The sequence below is a fragment of the Haemaphysalis longicornis genome, unplaced genomic scaffold, assembly GCF_048455015.1.
Source record: "Haemaphysalis longicornis isolate Haplotype H1 unplaced genomic scaffold, Haemaphysalis longicornis Haplotype H1 scaffold_1, whole genome shotgun sequence".
In the NCBI taxonomy this organism is placed as follows: domain Eukaryota; kingdom Metazoa; phylum Arthropoda; class Arachnida; order Ixodida; family Ixodidae; genus Haemaphysalis; species Haemaphysalis longicornis.
Window position 1 is genome coordinate 286,237,395 of NW_027526203.1, and position 23,359 is coordinate 286,260,753.

At 46.1% G+C, this 23,359-nt stretch overlaps 1 long non-coding RNA gene and 1 other non-coding gene across 2 annotated transcripts; one reads left to right on the forward strand and one right to left on the reverse strand.

The window, feature by feature from the left end:
- Window positions 1-1,774: 1,774 nt before the first annotated feature.
- Trnat-cgu (transfer RNA threonine (anticodon CGU)) lies at window positions 1,775-1,847 on the forward strand. Its single transcript has one exon. It is a non-coding gene; the product is annotated as a tRNA-Thr (tRNA).
- An 8,886-nt stretch (window positions 1,848-10,733) lies between these two features.
- LOC144147250 (uncharacterized) lies at window positions 10,734-20,953 on the reverse strand. Its single transcript, XR_013317875.1, has 3 exons — window positions 20,596-20,953; window positions 20,080-20,227; window positions 10,734-12,312 (listed from the first exon to the last, which is right to left on the reverse strand). It is a non-coding gene; the product is annotated as an uncharacterized LOC144147250 (long non-coding RNA).
- Window positions 20,954-23,359: the final 2,406 nt, after the last annotated feature.

Sequence of the window (23,359 nt, forward strand, 5' to 3'; positions counted from 1 at the left end):
CGAAACGGAGCAATCGGATAGACGGCATCATCATAACGTGAGGAACCCAGGGTCGATTCCGGCCACGGGAAGCGTTTTTTTTTTTTTTCACCCAGGATCATTCATCGTCATCATCATAGAAAGTTGGCTTTTCTGCAGGGCGTATTGGCATACAACGGCATCAGTGAGGACAGTAAAGCTTCGCTTTAAAAGCTGGCTGTCTGTTTTGTCTCTCCGGTGTTGTAGTTTAGCAAATCTGGTAACTGGTCCCTTGGTTATCCAGCACACAACTTTCATCCGAACTTGTCTGCCGTTATCTCGATCTTGGTAACAACTGTATATAGGGCCATAATCAGATTTAATGGTCAATTTCTTTTCAACACCAAGTCTACTGAAGATGTAGCTATATGGGTAAAAGTGCACTCTCCCGACATGACTTTTTTATACCAGGTTTCTTCAACTCGCAGTCTGTTTGGGCTTTATGCTGAGAGGGGAAGCCACCTATTTAACCTTGAATGCAGCTTAGCAAGTGACTGGAAGTACATGTGAACCTCAATTTAAGAGTCACTGTGACCTGCGAGTTATTTTTATTTGGAACTTTGTAAAACCAAGAAAGAAGACAGAAATAGCGGTAGGCAGTCAAGAAAGTCATGGAAAGCAAAGGGAAAAATGTGATAGATGATTTTATTCTTGAAACAGATTTTTTTTTTTTTTTTGAAAGGAAGAAAGAAAGTGGAGAAAAAATGCCCGCCGGGTGGGATCCGATGTGGGTTCGGCACCCGCGGCGGTAATTTTTTTTTTTTTCACTTTTCAAAAAAATATATCCGTTTCAAGAAAATAAAATGACCTACCACATTTTCCCCTTTGCTTTGGGTTCGGATCCCACCCGGCGGGCATTTTTCTCCACTTTCTTTCTTTCAAAAAAATATACTATCCGTTTCAAGAAGAATAAAATGACCTACCACATTTTACCCTTTGCTTTCCATGGCTTTCTTGACTGCCTACCTTTATTTCTGTCTTCATTCAACGAGCCACTCATTTCCCATTCTGATTCGTTAATGCATAGCGAGGGTATCTGTTCTGGCAGTCTTAGTGCCATAGGTAGCTTAAAGGAGCTATGAAGACAAAATACAAGTTGGGTTTATTAGAAAGACTGCTCAGTCCCGATAACAATGATACCAATATCATCGCAATCTTCAGTCGAAGTGCAATCTTCAATCGAAGCAGTCGCGACACCCTAGCCAATTTCCCGCAACTTTTCTATGACGTCACGGAACCTTGTCTGTGCGATTGGCGGCCGCCTAACTGACCTGTCGCGACGACACATGAGTGGACATCTGTAATGGGGCCTCTACTTCCATTTGACCGCATCACTTGAATGCTAACGTGCAGTTAACGCACTGAAAATTATGTTTTATTGTTGGCCCGTATGACGTCATTCTTGCTCATAACACGTCACTGTGGCGCAAAATTTGAAAGTTTTTAAATACTTCTTGCTTTTTCTCGTTAAAAAAACGTCTTTTGTGGCTGTGATGGAGCTGAGTGACCTACTGAATCCTAGTTTTTTCATATTAAACGAAGTTGTATTTTCTCTTCATGGCGATCCTTTAAGAGGGTTCAACGCTGGTCGGCCGCTCTCTCCAAGTATACGCTCGAGTCACGACCCGGGGGTTCACCCCGGTTCACAGCCAGGGGGTTCACCCCGAGTTGTCGGAATGGCACTGGCTACTACCCCCAAGCACAGGAAATAATTACCTTAAGATAAATACCCAAGAGAATGGAGGGGAGAACAGCCCCGCCGGTAGCGTAGTGGTCATCGCACCAGACGCGTATTCTGGAGGTCGTGGGTTCGGATTCCACCCGGCGGGCATTTTTTTTCTCCACTTTCTTTCAAAAAAATGTATCCGTTTATAATTTTAAAAAAAATTTTGAATAAAATTTTAATAAAAGTTCAAAAAAAAAAAGATTAAATTTTGACCACCTTGGTGTCATCAACGTGCGCCGAAATCTCTCACACACGGGAGTTTTTGCTTTTTGCCTCCATCACAAAAGCGGCCGCCGCGGCCTGGGAAAGGGAAACAGCAGTGCCGGAGGAGATAGGGTCTTGAGAAAGCCACAGTTGCATAACAGAGAACGAGAAGGCGCACGAAAGTTGCCCCCAGAAAAATTCCATGCAAGTACTCAATTTTTTTCGTGCTCGTACGTGTACTAAACCTGTGTATAGACCAAGCATGCTTATTGTAAAGGCCGACGTCGTGGGATACACAGGTTTGTACCAGCACAAAAAAAAATGAGAAAAATTGAGAAAACAAACTATGCAGGCACTAAATAATGGTTTTGACAATGCGCTGAAGTGTTTTTGTGCTGAAGAAATTTGGAAAAAGAAGTACGCAGTGTGCGTGCATGGGCAACTGGTCAGTCGCAGTGGTCTAATATGTTTGTAATATACGAATTCCAGCACGTCGGTCGTGATTTATATGGCGTTTTCTAGTCACAGCTGAAAGTACAATCTTCCGACACACATTGAATAAGGAAAGATTCACTGTATATAGGCTACGTATCGGAGGGAAATGTCAGGGAAGAGTCAGTACACATTGTTCTGATAATTTAATGCAAAAGGAGCGTCGGTGACTGAGCCACAGCGTCAACAAAGCACAAAAAAAAATTAAGGAAGCTCATACTAACGTGTAAAATACTTGAAGGTAGCGAACCTGTACACAACCTTCACGACTGTCACGACAGTTTAAACTACTGTGCTCTGGTCACTAGTCTGCAAGCTGCGAAATCCCTTTCTAACCCTTTTTATTTTGGAAATAAACGATTGATTGGAAAACGACTGCTCTTCTTTAACCGCTGAAGGCTTACTTGTAATTAAAATTGTGTTTTTACGACTCTTCAGGAGCGGTACGTAGTTTCAAAAGTTTCTCACAAGAATGTAGGTGCTGCGTCGATTATCAGTGAACATTAAGAATAAAATCACAGTCCAAAGCGATACTAATATTTGCAGCTCTGAGGGACCAAATTTCTCTAGAAAGATGTTGAACATTGATCGGGGAGCGTTATTGGACGCTCCCCATTAGACGGTTGCATTCGTCGCGCGAAGTTAGGCCGTCTACAAGCACTGCCCCAGCCTTCGCTTCCAAACAGCAAAAGAACACATCCCCCCCCTTTTTTTTTTCCTCCCCCCTACCCCCTTCCCCGCTCCGGCGCGCTTTCTTTCGTCGTGCGGCCTGCTTCGGGGTCTGCGGTAGAAGTGAACAGCGCAGTCCGGAATTTAGAAGCGAAAACAATGCTGGCTACTCTTTACGACAGGGCATTAGCAAACCCACGAATCAGGCAGACAAAACACCGTCCACACGAACGTTCTTGCCAACACCACGCCGCAAACTACGTTTCGCGCCGGGAAACGCGCCGAGCGCGCGGCGGTAAGGTGGCTAGCGGCGGAGTGCAACCGCAGGTATGGCGTCGGCGATGCCGCGCAGGTAGCGCCGCAGCGCGGTCGAAAGCCCAGTGCATACACTCTATAGGCGATCAAGTTTAGGGCTAGGGTCGAACATCACGTAGAGTGGTATGCGTCAGTTAGAATTGCGACACTCCGAATTATTGCAACTACACTGCATACTAGGTGATATGTTTGTTCGATTCGCATTTGCGAATGCAGTCATGACCAGGTCTAACCTGAGCGGTCGGACACAATAAGAACAGCACTGCTGGCAGGCGGCGATGTAGAAGTTTTCCTTGATGGGGCAGGAAGTCCAGCCTATGAGGAGTCGGTCCCGATTTTTAAGTCATACACCGCTGGTGATACCTCGATGATTACGGCCACGATTGCACCGATTTGCTTCTTCGCCGCCGCAACGATAATTGCTCCATCTTTGTTACTACAGTCAAACCCGGTTATAGCGAACTGCAATATGCGCCACGATTAGTTCGATATATCCAATAAATAGTTCGAAATAGCCGAACCCGCCTATAACGAATTTTTTGTTGAGTTCGCAATACGCGGGACCCCCCCCCTCCCCCCCCCCCCCACACACACCTTCACGCCCCCTCGTTCTGCCATCCCCGCATGCAGAAACGAACATAATAAAGTATGCCATTGCCTTACATAAAACTATCCATTGCAAGCAATAATGCTACTTTCCGCTGTAACTGCCAACTTTCCCAAAAAGCGGTGATTCCTGTTTTCAAAGTCATTTTGGCGGCGTCAACTAGCACAGCATTCTCTCCACAAGACATCATTTGCATCAGTTGCAGTCCGCGTCTTTCAATATCGAAGCAATATTGGTGGAGTACATTGACTGCCGAAAGCGCTTCATTAAGCATCGGACGGCTTTCACTCGCGACATCCTCTGCCTCTTCGGTGCTTCCAGCAGTGCCAGTAGCCATGACATCGGCAACGGTGTCGGCGTCCGAGGGGCTCACAGTGAAGGCAACGTCGTCGTCGACACTCAGGCAATCCTCGAAGGGCACTCCTGTCAGCACAACATCGGCAACGTTGGCGAGCTCTTCTCGCAGTTCATCGATGCTTCCATCTTGGTCCGGACTGGCTGACCGGGAGGGTTTAATCATGAGAGAGGCGCGTCGGAAACACTTACGGAAATGCCGGGAGTCACATCGCTCCATGGGAGGCTCAACATCTCCATCGCAGCCAGTCAACATCTCAATCGCCGCTCCGAGACCATGCATTTTGGCGGCAATTCTAGGAGCGCCGAGTTCGATATATCAGATGTAAACTTCGTTATAAGGAATATGCTTCGCATGTATTTTTGTAACTGAGTTTTTTTTTGTTCGATATATAGCATAATTCGCTCTATCCGGGTTCGTTATAATCGGGTTTGACTATAAGTGTGAGCTCCTTTCATTTTTTTGGACGTTATAATCATTCGACACTATTGGTGTACGTTATAATCATTGGACATTAGGGGTGTACACTATGACGTGTCTTTCTCGTTCTGAGCAAGTGTTGCCACCTGCGAACGATGGAGTTTTTTTGTTCTTTTTGCCAATCTTGGCCAATCTCCAATCTCCCTAAGTTGGTATGCTTGGCTGGACAAACATGCGCCGGGGACGCTGAACGGTCGCCGCGACGCACGCACACACGAGCGCTCGGCATTTTCTCGTTTTTAACACGAAAGTGTTCTATTCCCGGATGCGCGAAGATTTCGCTGGCGTCATATCCGTCACGGAAGTGACGCCAGTACAACGAAGCAAGCGGCCTGTAAAGGGTGCACCCCGGCACACAGGGTCTTCTTGCGGGGAAGCAACCTTTAGCACTGAAGAGTACGTTATACTCGGGGTTGTTCGTTTTCAGATTTTATATTTTAACACGAAAGTGCTTTATGCCGCGATACCCCAAGATTTCACTGACGTCATATCCGTCACGGAAATGACGCCAGTACACCTTTGCTGAAGCGACCCGCCAGCAGGACGTCGCTCGCCAAGCACACCCACAAGACAACCGCCGACCAGGAAATCATGCTCAGCTGCAGATTTCGCTGCACATTTCACTTTCGCGTTTTGCTTATTTCTATGACAGAGGAATCAACCACAGTTTTTTTTTTCAAGTGCCGGGCGGTCGCCGCGGGGAACACGCTCATGTGCGCTCGGCGTTTTTTTTTTTTTTTGCTATTTTTAACTGCGGACACGCAATTAGGATTTGCCAAACAGCTTCGCTGTTAAAATTCCCGTATAGGTGTATACCACCTTTCAGACAAACGTATCGCTCAAGCACCAGAAAAGGAAGGTGTACACTGTGCCTAAATAAACACATCAAATAAACTTCTGTGCTTGTAAACACAAATGATTGATAAGAATGAAAAAAGGAGGCATAAACTAACGCTACAGACACAAGAAAGTCAATCTACAGCCATTCGTTTTTCCCTTATAGACGGATTACAAAGATAACCGCAGTCAATCTACACCCATTTGTTTTTTGTTTGTTTTTTCGTTATAGGCGGATAACAGAGATAGCAGCAATCAGCGGTTCCCATTATCAAATTGCTCAATTACACTATTTATGTCGACGAAAATGTCCCGGTGCGCAGACAGTGAAGCAAGTCCTAATAGTCTATCTTCGCACATGGTGGACCGAATCCACGTCTTCACTCCGCGAAAAGTTTGAAAAACACCTTTCTGCTGTCGCAACGCTGATTGACCGCGTCACCAGGACCTGTAGGAGTGTGCGAACGGTCGGAAAAATGTCCTTGTCGCAAGCGCCGAAGGCCTCAATAATAGCCGCGTTTACATGAATGCGACAGAATGCGATAGCGCGCGTCACATTTCCTAGCGCATCACGAGTAATGCGATGCGCTAGCGTTTACATGTAGCGCATTACCCCTGGTGTGATGGTGGCGCCATACGGTGTCGCACATCGAAGGTAAAGCAGCGTTTATGCGAAGCGACTAAAACCTGACTGGAACACGGACGTTGTTGCCAGCATACTCTACAAACGCGTGCTGGCAACACTGCTTCGTCCTGACCGCAACCGACGCTGAACGCTGCCCCTCACGGCTACGCTGGCAACATTTGCAACGCGCACTGAACGACGACCGTGTTGCGGTCAGGTTTTAGTCGCTTCGCTCAGCTATGCTGCCCATCACCTACAGGACGCGTCTGCCGAGCTACAGTGAATCAGTAGCCCAGCTTTATTTGGAATATCCTGCAATGTGCCCTTCTTGCTGGTTGCTTTCTTCAAACTGCTGCTGAGTGTTTTCCGTGCGGTCCTTGTGTGAAGTTGGCTCACCGTGGTGCATTTCGTGCAGCACCACCACCCGTTTGTGGCAAGTAATCTGAGAGTGGAAGGCGAGCGTCACGCTTCCTGCAAGCTTTCGACATTGGTGCCTGTGCTGCTTCGTGTATTGCCCGGCGTGCTTCCGGCCGTCACTTTTATCTCATAGTTGTGATGGAATATGCCTAGCAGTAGTGACTAATAACTCAGAACTTCTAGATAACCTAGTGTGCTTCAACCTGGTTTTACAATCTACTAGAGCGTGCAAGCTCCGCTTCAGTATGTTAGTAGTGCATTCTAGCCTGTGGGATCTGTAGTCGCATATTTTGACGTGTGTCGGTATATGTATGTTCCGTTCAGAAGAATTTATTGAGCATGTAGTCTTAAGTTTGTGCGAAGGGCGAACAACGAAACGCACAATGCTTTTTAACTGTACATAGAAGCTCTAGTTACAGCTGTGACCTGTGCTACCCACTTATGATGCCTGCTTCGCTTATATTTATGTCAGCAAGCAGGTACAGACTGCTTCCAAATAATTGCCACATACAGCAGAAAAGTGCCGCACTGTTTTGTGTTTGCATTCTGCGTTAGGATAGGATGATGTGCTGTTTTATGCCCAATTTGGCCTTTGGGTGAAAATCTGTTTTATACCCAACCACCCTGGATTTTCTGTTTCTACTAGTGGAACAGCTGCACCATAGCCACTTTTACCTTCCAACCACTCCTCAAGAGGTCATTGGTACGTGCATCAGTTCTGGGTGCGAAGACCACAAGGACATTGAACAGACAGGATGGGCGCTACTTGCAACCGATTTATTTAGGGTATGTCGATCAGGTATAAGAAGCATAAAAAAGGTCACAGGCATTTGGCAAGAGCACATTCCTTGGAGTAGATTGATAAAGAGGGGGCTCACTCACAAATTGTTCTTTCATTTGATACAAAACATTTGTTACATTATGTGCCATTACATCCGTGCTTTCTTCCACTATTTTTCTTTTTGTCAACTTGGGTGCACAATTACAATGTTGCATTCAAACGGCCAGTGTAATTTTCTGCCGAAGCTGCACATTTTCAAGTGGTCCCTGATACATCACTGATTTGGCCAATGAAAGCTTTATGTCAAGTCAAAAGTGTCTCATCGCACAACTAACAAGGGGCTTAGCATGCTTCTTACCACAAAGTTTGTGCATCTTTCCTTGTGTTGTTGTTGTACAAAGCATGGCACACTTTAAAGGTACCGAAAACACTGTCGGAAGATTTCATCTGGAGGTGACCTTTTTAAAGTTGTGCACATTTCGGTGTGACCTTGGTATGATCTTGGAAAAAGTTTTATTTCAAAAATGGTCTGCAGTAGCCGTTGGTGACACAACTTTTGCCTTATAAGAGTCACAGCCAAGATGTTTAGAGGACTACACAACAGATAACGTTTCCACCTGCACTATTTTTATGCGGGAGCACCAGGTTCCCCACTTTGTAGTGTTGTGCCCGCTGTTGAGTGAAGGCTGTCATTCAAGCCTGTGTGTGCCCTGAACAGTAGCGCATGCTCTCACAGGGATTGGCAAGGACAGGGTACTGTTATACTTTGGAGGCCCTAGGAGCAGGGTCCATCTGGACCCACTTAGTGAGTGCTGTAGCTGCACAGGATGCGCAGCGGACGATAGTGCGGAGAGACGGTTAGCATTATATATATATTAAGACAAACTCGAGGGGACGGCGAAAATTTCTATTACCAGAAATTCGTCTTCAGCGGACGGTATTGTGTTGTGGATGTTACAAGTGAACGAAAGTGTTGTTTGTCTTAATCATGGCACATGGAGTTCATCTTAAGCGGACTCTGGTACTTGTAGAGGTTTGAAGCCTTGGGAAAAGGGAGCTGAGCATCGCCAGTGGTCAATTTACAACGACAGCAAAGAGGGCAGCCACCAACTTGGAGGGGCGGAAAAAGCGGGGAGCCCCAGTTCGAGGAATCAACATGGCTTTGTGAGAGAGGCGCAGTTTTCTTACAATATATATATATATCCGGATTCTGGCCTGTGTGGCTTCATTTCCTCGTGCTTGTGCAGTGTATTGGCCCCACAGGCTCCACTGGCGGTAGGACAGGCCAACTATTTCAACTGATATCGAAGCTCAGTGTCACACACAGTCGTCGTACTGAACAAAAAACAAATCAGAACGATGACCAAGCTGTGCTTCCTCCACTCAAGCGCTCCTACTTGCACTTCCTGTAGTCAAATGACTTCCAAACTCTTCTTTATAATGGAGGATATGTAGTTCACAGAAAACAATGAAAATGAAGCGTCGACTGTGCATGCTACATCAGATTGCGAAAACAAAAACATTGTCTTCCAAAGGAATTAGATGCACTACTCCTGTGATATTCCTTTCTTGCTAGAAGTGTACAATGATAAAATTCGGTACTGCAAATCACGTGCAAGTAGAAAAAGTAACTGCAAATATAATAAATTATGTTCGAATATGAATATCATTGGTTTAGTGTAACAACTTTCAAAGCTGAGGTCAAAGGTAACTTGGGCAATCACGACCTAACACGAGAGTGTGTGCACTGATTAGAAAATGGTACAAAAAAAAAGGTGAAGAAAAGACAGCGGAGCAGTGAACAAAATTTGGCACACATGGATGTGGTTCTTCAACATGCTGTGAATAGCAGTATATATTCGACTGGATGCAGTCCTTCCAGTCATTCAAAAGAGGCCCTTGCTATGCATGCCTACTAGGACCAGGATGTTACTGCAGGCATTGCCAACAAGTAATAACTCAATGTCTTGCTCATGCCGTTCTCTTGAGTAGATGGTTCTTCCCAGCTCATAAACTCTGTACTGGTAACATTCCACTTCATCTAATGTACACCAGAGTGAACAAATTGGCTTTGGGCAAGGTTTTGCATGCATTAGGCTTTCTTGCATGGCGTAGGTGTCGTGCAATAAAGCCGACCTAAGCAGGCGTGTTTTGTTGTAACCCACTGTAACTGCCCAGCATCTAGGATGTTTTGCTGCCATCATCGAAGACGTTGGTTCAATCCCAGCTGTGGCAGCCATTTTTCTGGTAGAGGTGGAACAGAAAACCTCTGTATAGAGGCTTCGTTGCACATTTCAAGGCCCCCCAAGTGGTCCAACTTGATCCATAGCTCCTAATGTGGTGTCCTTCAAGGAGCATGTGCAGCTTCGGCACGTAAAACAAAGCCCCCCCCCCCCTCCTGCAAAAAGGATGCGTATTTCAGCTGTTGAGATCACTTAACTACATTAGACTAATAGAGGGCCTTTACTTTCAGATTTTGTATTGACTTAGAAATTTGGTGCTCCCTTGAAAACCCGGTGTTTTATCGCAGCCCTTCAGGATTTAGGGTATTTCTTTCAACAGTGAGGAAACCATGGTGTACACCAGATGTTGCCATTTCAGGCAAGAGCAGACAGGTAGATAATGCCATCGGTCACAGTGAAAAGTTGTGCCACCTCTAAACATTTTGGTCAAGTTGTCATCCCATCCATGTTGACTGGGATCTTTTAAATTTGTAATAGTGCCGTGGAGGCCTTTCCTGCCAGCTAGTGTACACAGACGAACTGACAACTCTTCAGTAAAAATTTTGTCTGCACTTAGTGAAAAATAAAGTAGGATTTATGGCTTGCTTTGCTGCCATATTTTCATTTCATTCTGTTAAGCAGGACCTGGCCGTCAAAGTTACTTGTAGAATTGACACTTGGTTGATTGATTGATTTTAGGGTTTAACACGGCGACGCAATGCAAGCGATGAGGTGCACCATAGTGGAGGGCTCCAGATTAATTTTGACCACCTGGGGATCTTTAACGTGTGCCCAAAATCTTGTACACACAGGCGTTTTTGCTTTTCGCCTCAATCAGAAAAGCGGCCGCCGCTGCCGGGAATCGAACCCGCGACTTCGCGCTCAGCAGCGCAACGCCTTAGCCACTGAGCCACCGCGGCGGGTAGAACTGACTTGGACAAGCAGATACAAACTATAATGACAAGATGCAACACAAGAAAAGGAATCGCACTAGTAAATAAATTTTATTCATAACAATCCACACAAATATATACACCGACATACACTTGTAATGCAGGTTTTATGCTATAAGGCGTACAACTGCAATTAACATAAAGGGTTGACAGCGCATAAACACGACGACACAAGGAAGAGAAGACAGTCGTCGTGTTTACGCGCTGTCAACCCTTTATGATGCTACACCAACTAGCCCACCAAGCCATCCTCGTGAACTGCAATTAACGAATATATTTGCGTCATTTGTGTGCTTACATTGAGGTGTACAAAACTGTAGGCACCAAAAACAATAGCAATGGCCATGAAAGGCACACGTACCCATTGAAAATTATATTCTAGCATACTGCAATTGCACTTCAACAACAATACATAAACAATCCATGTGGATTATGTGTATAGTCGGCTGAAGAGGATGAAAGACAGGATCTATCCATCTCCGCTGTATTTTTTACTTTGCCGTGGCTAAAACCACGACTGGCTTCATAGATAGTGACCTACCGATGGCAGCCAGCGACAATGGGGGCCAGTGTGCCAAAAAATTGCTGTGTTGGAGCGGCACACCCCGACAGGAGGGGCTAAATAATCTCCAACCTCACCAGCTTCGCTTTTCTCACAGTGTGACTGCTGGCCCAAGATGTAGTGGCTGTAACAACCAGTACCGACCGTTCCAGTCGGTATGTATATCACCAGTCAGCACCTCGAATTCGGCACTTAGTCACAAGTCAGTATCAGTCAGCCGGACCCGATTCTCACCTTTGCAGAAGTCAAAGTGCACAACTAAACCATACAGGTATATATCTGCCTGCTTGACTACCATTATTAATTTTTGAGCATACCCATTCATTCAAGCGTTCAGAACCTTTACCAACTTTATCTTTACATGGAGAAGCTTTTTTTTGGCATGACGCTCGTTTGCGCACATGCGGAAACGCTTGAGTGTGTGCAAAACAGTTCCAACTTGGCCATATTTCAAGCGTGGCAACGCCGTCATTCTTGCGCGGAAGCATAATGTTTTGCAGTAGCAGGAGCACTACTCGACAAACATTTCTTCAGGGGCTGTGGCGCTTTCGGATAAGCTGCGCCCCTCTTGTAGCACCTTCCGCAAGGTGGCTTGCCAGCCCTACAAGTGGCCAAGTTGGGTATACAACAGTTGACCCTGGTCAATTCCAGCAATGAGAACCGTACATGTAGTTATCTTCAGGATATCTTTTTGAGCCATGCCCTCGTACCAAAGCGATAGGAACCAAAATGAAAAATGCTTTGGCCATGTCGCTGCTGGCCATGTCGCATGCAAAGAAAAAAGTTTAGCAGTGTTATAATTCTTTGCAAAACTATTCTTTTTGCACTTTGGCAGGGCATGAGCAACAAAATCACTGAATCGCTCCACAGCAATCACTTTCTTCTTGCTCCGCAAGTGTTCTGGCTCTAACACGCAGCTCAAACAGATGAGGCACCCTGCTCCGCTGACCATGAACAGAAGTTGGGCTCCAGCAACATAACACCTGTGGTGCCAAGTTTATACCAAGTTTGTTGCGTCCTGGCTTGTGGCTCCCTGGGAGTAACAGGTCCTGGAAAAAAATGGGCAGTAACAGTTAGACAAATGATTGCAAGGAGAAAAAAATCAATTTCTCCTTTTACAGGATTACATGGCACAACGAAATTTCACATATATGCATGAGCAAACACACACGCACTCCTTAAAGGAGGCTCCATGTCAATGAGGCATGGGTGACGTAACACTGCCCCTTTCGAAGGGGCAATGTTATGCTCTTCATCTTGCTGGACGACGTGGCCAGCATGTCAAAGATGGCAAGACCGAGAGAAGGAATGATGATGCGGAAGGGAGACAGCGGCATTCTACTCGTTCGTAACTGTCACACATAAGAAGCTGCATCACGCTTCCATGACTTTCTTACACTAGTGCGGACCACATCTGCTTCTTGTAAGCACAGTCGTGATACCACTCGTCATTCCCCACCCTCTCATTAGTGGCGTGCGGCTCCTCCCCCGAGTTAGTGATGGCTGTGACAGTGTGTAGTGATGCAAGTAGTACAGATAAATTTTAGTATAGGTTTGCTAGGTGCCCTACCTTATTGAATTGCATCTGTCATTTTGTCAACCTGTGAAGTCTGCCGAAATATGCGTGCAAGAAAGAAAAAAAAGAAAGAGTGTAACAATGTTAGACCAGACAGAAAACAGCACAGTAGAAGCAAAGGATGGGGTGAGGACGGGACAAGAGCTAACTTTCAATAAATGCTTTACTGTAGGACCAGCATGTATAAACACATCTGGCTTGTAATAGGCGTGAAAGAGAGAAAAACATCAAAACGAAAAACTGTTGGAAAGCAAAGCTTTAAACGACACCCACAACAATTGCCCATGGGATATCCCTTGAATTCTTCTCACACGTGGCTCTACAACGAGTGAAACCAGAGATTCTGCCAGCCGTTACTTGAAATCCGCGGGGGCGGCGTCCCGAACGCTGCAGCGTCGGCCACGGCCTGGCTAGAGTGGTGGACGCTGCCTCCATAGCCTGCCCGTGCGTTGGCATAAGAAAACGGAGAGGAGCATCTTCCGAAGGGTGAGACAGCAGAACCTAGCCATCCTGATGTGCTAGCTTGGGGCTACGCCACTGCGTGACACAAGCGCAGACACCGAAACAATTTGGCATGTGAGCTTAGTGATTCCAATTTATACCGATTTAAAGTTTAGTAAGTTTGAGAATTGCAAGAAAGCTGAGGGAACTTTTATAATCACTATTTATCAGGACCAGTTGCTACTTTTGCCTTTTGTAATATTTCTTAAAACACAACCGAATTGGTATTCATCAATTTGAAAAATGGAGCCCCATTCGTGGCGAGTAGTGCGCAAAAAGTAGCATTTCTCTAACGGCCAGATGTCTGTGTGTGGTTTGTACATTTTGTTTTCTCGTCCTGCACGTGGCGGTTTTCGTCTCTCATCTATTCCTGTTTGTTTTTCTTTCCTTTTCCTTTTCTCCTCTTACGAGCCAGATGTGTTTATATGCGCTGGTCCTGCAATAAAGAATTTGTTGAAACTTTGCACTTGTCCCGTCCTCGACTTGTGTTTTTACTCACTATGTTTCTCGTGTGAGTATGAACCAACATGCCCAAACATTTTCTCTTCTACCCTCCAATAGTTTCAAAGAAACAGGCCATGCAATTCAGCTGATATTGTGTTCATCATCACGCTTTTAGAACTTGATTGATTGATTGTAGGGTTTCATGCGCCGACGCAACGCAGGTGATGAGGCACACCATAGTGGAGGGCTCCGGATAAATTTTGACCACCTGGGGATCTTGAACGTGCGCCGCAACCTCGTACACACGGGCGATTTTTCTTTCCGCCTCGATTAGAAAAGCGGCCGCCGTGGCCGGGAATCGAACCCGCGACCTCATGTTCAGCAGCACAACGCCTTAGCCACACGCTCTAGAACTTCACAGCATAAACAATGCCAAGGTCATCATACACTGTCGAACCCAGAATAGTAGCTGTACTAGTCACACAGAACAACATAAGTAACAGTCAATTGACATTAGGTAAACAATTTTTTTTCATCTAGCATGCCTTGCATTCCGTAAGCATATATGCTGGTGTATGCATATATGTGTGCCCGTATATTTTGTATACATACGCACTAGTGGCATAGGCAAGATGCATAAACTTGTGTATAGCTTCTTAGCCAACGCCTTTTGGCCTTGGCCACTACAACACCAGCCAGATTAAATTGTGGTGGAGGAACTCCTGACGTTTGTACTGTGGATCCGGGCAAATTTTGATACAGTCAGGCACACATCACATTTCTGATAAAATGTGGCACTCCTTAGCATTCAGCTGAGCGACAGTGGGCCCACAGTACTGGATGCATTGCATGGACATTAGAACGTAACGACACCCTGCAGTGTATGGGGATAGCATTCCAGCTTACTCCATTGTGGGGTAATATTTGATAGCTGAAGCAAAAAGCACCATAATTGTTTGGCCATCGAAGTCAACCAACGTGTAAGCAAGGTGCTCACTGCATGTTCCAAAACATGCAAACGTCTATTGCAATCTCGTCCTGTCTATTATGTTCGGTTATTATGCACGCTTTCAGTGTTTAATCAACTTCTAATTTTCGCTACGCATTCCCATTGAACGTCCGCAATACCCGCAGCTGCGCCACCGATGTGTGCAACATTTGTGAGCGTCGCCCTCGCCTTATCGCGGACAAATTTACCCGTAAATTTCAACCTCATAAAAATCAGATTTCATCACATTTAAATGTTTTCAAAAGAATGTTCGATCACTGACTGATTCGCACTCTCTCACTCCCAAGACATCCAATCGTCATCGCATCGTCACAAGTTCTCGAAGCGAAGATCGGCAAATCGTAATGGTCATTCTTCGCGGTTTTCAAAAATATCGATGCAACCAGGCAGGTTTCATTAACGGCAAATCATGCTTGAACATCAAAAGAGTACTATAAAAACAACGGCGCAGTCGCAAGCAATGAAGCAACCAAGTTACAGCCACGGGACGTGCAACAACGCCGGTAAGCAGGTCAACCGATTCCACTGGTATTTGTACTATACACGGCTTAACAGTAGAGAATCGCTAGACTTCGAAGCTATTTGGGCTTCGAGTGCGTCACTTAAGCTCGAAAACCTCGTAATATAGACCGTAAATAATTATTAAGCGGTATTTGAGTTCGATAACTCACTTGCCGTGAACAGACATAGGCGCCGCCATCTTGGAAGTTTGTTTACATCAATGTTACCAGACGAGCATCGACATTTCGCTAAATTGAGAGGCCACTTACAATTATTGCGATTTTCGGTACTCGTTAAGCTTCAAAACAAAGTCAAAGTAGCATGGTATTCATCCACAAAACACAAAATTCGCTGTTGCAAATTATGGTGCAATGAGAATGCGCTTGTAGCAATTGTGTCACCATAATGGATTGGCAGAAAATTTTAATGCATACAAGGTATTTTTATTTAGTTATGCTGTCTTTCAGTGGGTGAGCACGCTCACTGTCCTGTGTCGCGCTGCTTCTGCGGACCGTGTGGCTTGCTGCTAGAGTTGTCTTTCCAAAAAGTCCGGCATTTATTCGTTCTTTTCTGTGACCAGCCACCAGTAACAGCCATGTTTTCACTGTTTTTTCCATATGCTGCAAGCTATGTTCAATTAGGTGTACGTGGCACCTGAGGTAAGCTTCCACACATTTCTACATCCTCCAGATGTGTGAAATAGAACAAGCTGGCTTCTCCGAAAACTGGCGCTCAACTAAGAATAGCTTGTTCTGTTTGGTTTATTTCAGAAACAATGATTTCTTCTATGGTTTGAGCATTGTTGGACAAATACACTGGCACATTGGAGTCCAGCATGATGATACCATTGCCCACTGTGCGTATAAAGATAAAGTAGCATTTAAAAAGTTGGAATGCAAAATAAATGTTCTGAGCTCTGTCAGCAGTCTATGCGTGTTTTGTCCTCCATTGCAGTTTGTACAGAGTGATTTTGATATGATTGGTAGCAGAAATCTGACACTGAATTTGCTCACCACTGGCTGCACTAGAAGAAATCGCAAAAATGATAATACGTAACTAGTATACTGTGAACCTCTCTGAACACTGAGCTAGAAGTAATTCTCAAAAGGAAAAAAAAAGTAAAGAAAGAAAGGGAAAAAAAAGGTTGCTCAAGATTACGATACGCCCAATGCAAAATTGGACTGCAGTGCAAACTGCAGTCTTCTCGGTGACGGCGCGTAGCTGCTGTGTCTCAGAAGTGACCGCGTCATCAGTGAACACACGACAGCGGGCACAACTCTGGTGTTTTATCACAGTGCCTTACTGCCGCCGAGCATGTCTCGCGCGGCCTCTGCTTACTGCCCTCCCCCTCATACTTTCCTCCTCCACCTTCCTGTTTGCTCTATCTCATTTATCTCTGGTGCCCTCTTCTTCATTCGGTTACACCGAAGCCAATAGTGATGTCAACCTCCACCTTCCTGTTTGCTCTATCTCATTTATCTCTGGTGCCCTCTTTATTCGGTTACACCGAAGCCGACAGCGACGTGAAACCACAGAAGCGAAACGGGCACTTAAGGGGTGCCCTCTAAATAAGAAATGGCAAGCAGATTGCCTTAGAAAGCTGTGTTGCAATGAAATTTCTTTTATACCTAACCTATCCTGACCTTGTAGCTGAACAGTTGGCATTGTTCAATTTACCCCAGTCAGGAAAAGCATGATATACAGCTGTTTAACTCCAGCCCTTGTTCATTTTTGAAAAGTGTTTTTTCCGTTCTTTCCTTGCTTTTTTTGCTGCTCCAGCAGTGCTGGGAGCGTGAGCATGCAAGAAAAAATGTTTATATGTGTTTCACATGAAAAGTTGTATGGCCATGACACCTTTAACTTGCATTACAAGTTTCCTGCTTCACTTTAACCGAAGCAATAGAATAATTAAGTGAAGCATTAGTTTTACATTTAAAAAATGGGTAAAATAAGCAAGTCCACCAAGGCAATACATATTTTAAACACAAAATGAAATGTCTATTTATATGTTATGTTAAAGAAGCAAAATGCTTCCCTTAGAATTATCGTAGAAATTTTCCTTTCTATTGTCCAATTTCTCAGCCCTGTACATTTCTAACGACGTTTTAGCTTCCGTTTCTTCTCTCCATTTATTCATTTCTATCTGCCTTGCCTCCTTTTGGTTGCTTTGGCTGTTTTAGCTTCTCCACTGTTGTTTCTGCATTTCATCTAGTCCTCCTTAACCACTGCGTGTCCACGCTTTTCATGTATATGTACCTGAAAACCTTAGCTGTCCACCTACGTCGATCCGTTGCTCTCAGCCTCCTCTCAAAACATATTTTACTCTGAGCTTCTCGAACTGGAAATGCCGCTCAGGCCATTCCTCTGTGCACTGCTTCGTTAGTTGTTTTTCCATGCGCTCCTAAGGGCAAACGGCCTACTGTTCTCTGGTTCACTTCAAGGTCTGATTTTAAGCTTCTTAATACAGAAATAAAAGTTGGCTCTGCCGCACAACATGCAAACTTTCAAGCCTCACTGCATGGCTTGTTCCTTGGGGTAGGTTGTTTAGCACGACACCAAAGCCATGCAAGAAAGCGTACCACAAAAGCCTTGCACAAAAGTGGAACTCTTGCAGCCGATGTTGGCTGAAGTGCAATGCTACCTGTGCAAAATTTATAATCTGGAAAGAACTTTCCCATTGATGTGGTGGTATGAGTAAGAAACCAAGAATTATTACTTGCTGAAATCCTTACATTAAAGTAAAGGTCATACCAACCAGTAGTGTACCTCACCTCTTTTAAATCCCTGGAGCAAGCCATTGAAATGCAGTCGACTCTTGATGATTTGAAATCACCCAATTAGAATTTCAGTTAATTGGAAGTGATGTTCAGGTCCCAGTAATTTTACATGCAATTCAGTAGAAGAAATTGCTTGATAACTCAAAGCTAAAACCCAATATATTGGTTAATTTGAAGTTACTTAGCATAAAAAAAAGAGAATGTGAAAGCAATTGAAAAACAAATGTGCGCGGATAACGCAATCTCACTGGTAGTAACCCACAACGGAGGAACTTGTAATGCTTCATGTGAAGGAAGGGAACGTGAAAATTGCAGTTAAAGGCTGTGGGATAAAGAGAACAGAATTGGGGCTGCTGCGATTACGGCCATTTTGGACCTCTCGTCGCAGCAAAAAAAGTCAGAAAAATCAGATGACGAATAACTTCACCGTATGAAATTTCAGACGTCGTTATACACTGGCACAGCCAGGTAGATGGCAGTGCCACTGATGCTTTCGAATTATTGGACATTCCAAAATAATTGGCCAGTGACTGTGTACAGCGCTCGGCGATTGAAACGCGATACTCGGAGCGCGTGGCTGCCGGTGCTTGTTGCGTTACAGGTGAGCGCTTGTGAAAGCGAGCTGACGCATTGTGGTATACGGTGAGGGTGAGAGCATTTGTGACGCATGCTTAGTGCATCTGGGAGACAGCCCTTCAGTGTGGGGTTCTTGACGGCGCCATAGGGGTGCTACATGCCATGGCTTCAAAACGCTGCGCCTGCGTGCTGCGCCGGGCCACGATAACACATCGCGATAAATGTGCATTCGAATTCTTCATAATGCGCGCGGTGCCCGCTCGCCCAACTTCGCACGGCGCGGCGCAGCACGCAGGCACAGCGTTTTGAAGCCATGGCATGTAGCACTCCTATGGCACCGCCAAGAACCACACACTGAAGGGCTGTCTCCCGGATGCACTAAGCATGCTTCACGAACGCTCTCACCCTCACCGTATACCACAATGCGTCAGCTCGCTTTCACAAGCGCTCCTAACCTGTATGTTTCCTAACCTGTAACGCAACAAGCACCGGCAGCCACGCGAGTATCGCGTTTCAATTGCTGAGCACTTGTACGTAGAGATCGAAGTCAAACATTATGATTAATTTTTCATCAACGAATTTGGCATCACTACTCGTTTAAAAGCACCTTTTGTTACAAAAACTTGCACACACCTATAAGGTTGCAATCAAGGAACGACAGGCTTGAATAAAACGGAACACTCGGTGGATGAGTGTGAGAGGAAAACCTATGGGCAACAGATGGATTTGGATAAAGCAGGATAGGAGAAATCGGAAATGGAGCAGACAGGCCTCTGTTCTGGAGTGTACACAAATAGACTCAGGATGATGACTACGGCATGAGCAATGTGAGAAAAATTCTCGTCTGGCGATGTGGGGCCGGTCAAGGAGTGCCCCGTGTCAGCAAAAAAGTAGCGATGGCTACCTATTCTTCGATTACCTGAGGCTCCTTTGATCTTAAAACCCCACTTGCATTGCTTGAGGAAATTTTTGCCGAAACGCAATTTCATTAGTAAATTGCAATAAATAACTGACTTCTAAAACGACCATGTACAGCAACCTCTGTAGTGCAGTCTTAGTGATAAAAAAAAGAAACAGCAGCTTTGAATGCACTCAACACCAGGTGGGTGCACCACATGGTACGCAGTATTTGTTCATTGTTAGCATCAAGTGTCTCCATTTCACTATCCCCTGAACAGAATAAGTTGCGGCATGTATCGTGTGGAATCCATTCCATCTTCTAACTCCTGCATGCGAGCGCTAGGAATTCTCAATTATGTTTCCTAAAAAATTACAACAGAAACTGTGGTGACAGGTGCAAATTGTATTTTTACACACACACACACACACACGCGCACGCTTATATAATCCAGCTACTCAACAGGAATATACTTTCACTGCACTGCCCCTACGAAAGACAGACTGTGAAGCGCAGATTTTGCGAAATACTTACACCCGCAACGAGAACAGTGACGCCCTTAGCCCAAGGCATCGACAAGCAGTCTCTTGAGGTAGGTCTGTCTCTCTTTAGAAACAGCGCAGGTCACCCGTCGGCCACTCGTACACGTGCACCGGCTGTAGCGGAAATTTTCGACCAGCCCCTGTAATGGAAGCAGTGAGCGACGTCTCGATGACATACGATACCGAAATAAATGCCTCCGAAACTGTGCCCGCTTTGCATTTGTGCATGCAACCCAGAACCCCTGTTCTGCTTACTGAGGCTGTGAACGTTCACCGCGGTGTAATAACTGTCACCAGTAGTAAGCATAGTGACACCATAGCTAGCAGATTCGAGCTCAGTTACGCATATGAGCCCGTAAGAAAAAAATAAAAAAATCGCAAGAAATATGGCACGTAGCTTACCCACTTTAAAATGAGCCTACACTTCTACCACGAGCCCTTAAGCCAGCAACACCTTGTTTTTTCTTCGGGGTATAAAAAGCGCAATATCAGATGAGTAAACACTTACCTCCTGACGAGCTTGTCGCTACCACCGACGTAGACGGCCACAAAATCGAGCTCGCTAAGTCTCCGCCTTTGTGTCGTCGAAGCTGAATGTTTCAAGTTGAGGCGCAGACTAACGTGAGGCTCGGTAGCACCCTAGGAACGTCAGCTGGAATAACAGCTGCCATTTCAAACCACAACAGCGTACAAGAAACAAGAAATGCACAAAACAACGTCGTCAGCGTTGTCAGCATGGCCAAAGCCCCTCGATTTTTCACACCAAAGTTGGAGAGATTTTGAGGCCAAAAAGACAGCGTTGCCAGCATAGTTGGGTGCGTTTAGGCCGATTTGGCGGCGGTTGTGGTCAGGTTTTAGTCGGATGCGCGTTTATGGCGCTTCCAAAGCTTCCGGCGCGGCTCGTTCTTGTTCTTTTTTCACGACTCGCATTTTCTGGCGTCTTAAACTCGATTTAGACGTTTTTAAATGCAAAGCTGCGTTTGCAGGGCTTAGTTTTGTTGTTGACGTAATTCCTAATGCGATGCGCTCGCGTTTACATGCACTTCGAAAGTCGACTTACGCGTCTCAATCCACCCCTGTCTGGCGCATTAATGCGACGCGCTTTCCTAGCGCATTAGCCCCGTTTACATGGATGCGATGCGCTAGAAAATTGATGCGATGCGATGCGATGCGCCACTAGTCGCATTCATGTAAACGCGGCTAATGTCGGAATGCGCGCACCACATTCCTTTTCTCGCGACCACCTCGCAAACCAGCAGTCGTACTCAACGCGGAACACCTGTTCAGGATTAGTCAATGGCATGCGAGTAATTTAGCCGCACTTCATTGCAAGGCTGCTGCAAATCAGTCTATCTCCGGAGTGCAACTAGCATGTACTAAATTAGAAGGCGATAAAGAAAAGAGGTGGAATATATCCAGCGTCTCAGACGGAAATCATTGGGTGATGTCCAGGATTACATTGTCCAACAGAGGTGCGTAGACAGTTTGTCTGAAGTAAGTGGCGCAACATCATTCGTGGATATACCGTATTTGCTCGATTCTAAGCACCCTCCCCTACTTTCGGGGAAAACTTTGAAAAAAAAAAGTTTGCATTCGAATCTAAGCAGCCCTTTTCCTAAGCAACCATCGTAAGGTGGACTTCAGACGCGTGGAAGCGGGCTCAAGTTTACGTTGTGGCCAAGTCATTTATGAAGCTTTCAATTACAAATCACTTCAACGGAACAGAAGACGACCTGCTGGGGGATACTGAAAGCGGCGCCCCCAACGGCACAACGTACCCGAATGGTAGTGAAGGTGATATCATACGAAAGGAATGGGTTCAGTGAGTCTGTACTTAATGGTGACGGGCGGGGCCACAAAGTCCAACAGGAGATCAACAGATCGTCCAACTACAGCTGTCGCCTTCAGACTCCTGGAAAGTTCTAGGCACCCCCGTTAATTTTTTCCCCAGATTTAATGCATGCGTTTGAACTCTTTCACTTTAGTCATACCATGTCCATGTATTCAAGTCAGACAGATCCTCTCAAAAACCTCAAAACTGAAAATCAAAAGTGTTCTCAGCGCAAAAGGGGAAGTATAAAAATCTCAATAAATGTTTTTTCAGACAAACCCACACTAAAAAGGTTTCTAGCTGTCCAATGCAAGAGTGGCAACGGCATTGACATCGCTTGTGCGCGTGAGTCGACGCAAAACTTCGTCTGCGTGCGCCAGCTCGCTTTAGCAGTGCCAGAGTCCTTCAATGCTTTAGTGCCTTGCTCAACGCGCCCGGAAATGCCCACCACGACCCAACCTCGGACGTTCAAGCACGGAGAAGGACCGTTTACTAAAGTGCCCCTTCAACTCCACGCACCATGTACCAGAAAGGACAGGTTGGATATACACACATCCAAAGAGCCGCACCCTCCTGAACACTACCCCTCCCCCTCCGCACCCTCCTGAACTGACCCTACAACGGGGACCACGTAGTGACCGCGGATGCCTTGCACGCACACGTGTCCCGACTGCGGTAGACCTAGCCAAGCTAGCAATGCTAGCAACTCGAGGGAGGCGGCGGAAGCAGAGGCAGACCGTAACGCTGGCAAGTGCACCTACCCGAGCAGGACGGCAGCTGGGTTGACAACGATAAAAGTCAAGGAAATCGGCGGCAGCCAGCTCAAGAGCCCGTTTTCAGGCCTGTATCGCCCGGGTTGCGACCTTCCGTGAGCCGCATGCCATTCTATGACCTCTTGAACGCTGCCCCGCGCGCGACCCGCCGGGCCCTGAAGCTGCAGCAGAGAAGCTGGCCGAGCGTCTGCAACCGAGGATGACCTCCCTCTACGTCCCACCACCGCAGCACCGCAGCACCAACCCCGGGCAATTTCCCGCTACCCCCCACCACAGCTGCTGCTCTGAACCAGATCCGAAACAAGGCAACTGGCATGATGGGGAGGTAACTGTCCAATAAACAGTTAGAGAAGCCCTCTACAGGTGGCTCTGGGCATCTTTTAAATGCATAGCATTTTAGTAACTCACAATGTCACGCGGCGTTGGCGTGCGCTGTCGTAGTCCGCATGCGCGCCTTGTCGTAGTCCGCGTCCGCAGCCAGGAAGAAATAACAGTTTCCGGCGCCCGGTTTCGAACCCATGACGCCGCGGGCGGAACGCAAGGTGCCCGGCGCACAACCGACCGAGCCACGAAACCGACACAGATTTCGATGCACCGAACGCGCCTTATATCCTTCACTCATTTCTCGTTTGTTTCGAAAGCGCCACAAGTTGTCCCGCGCTTCCAAA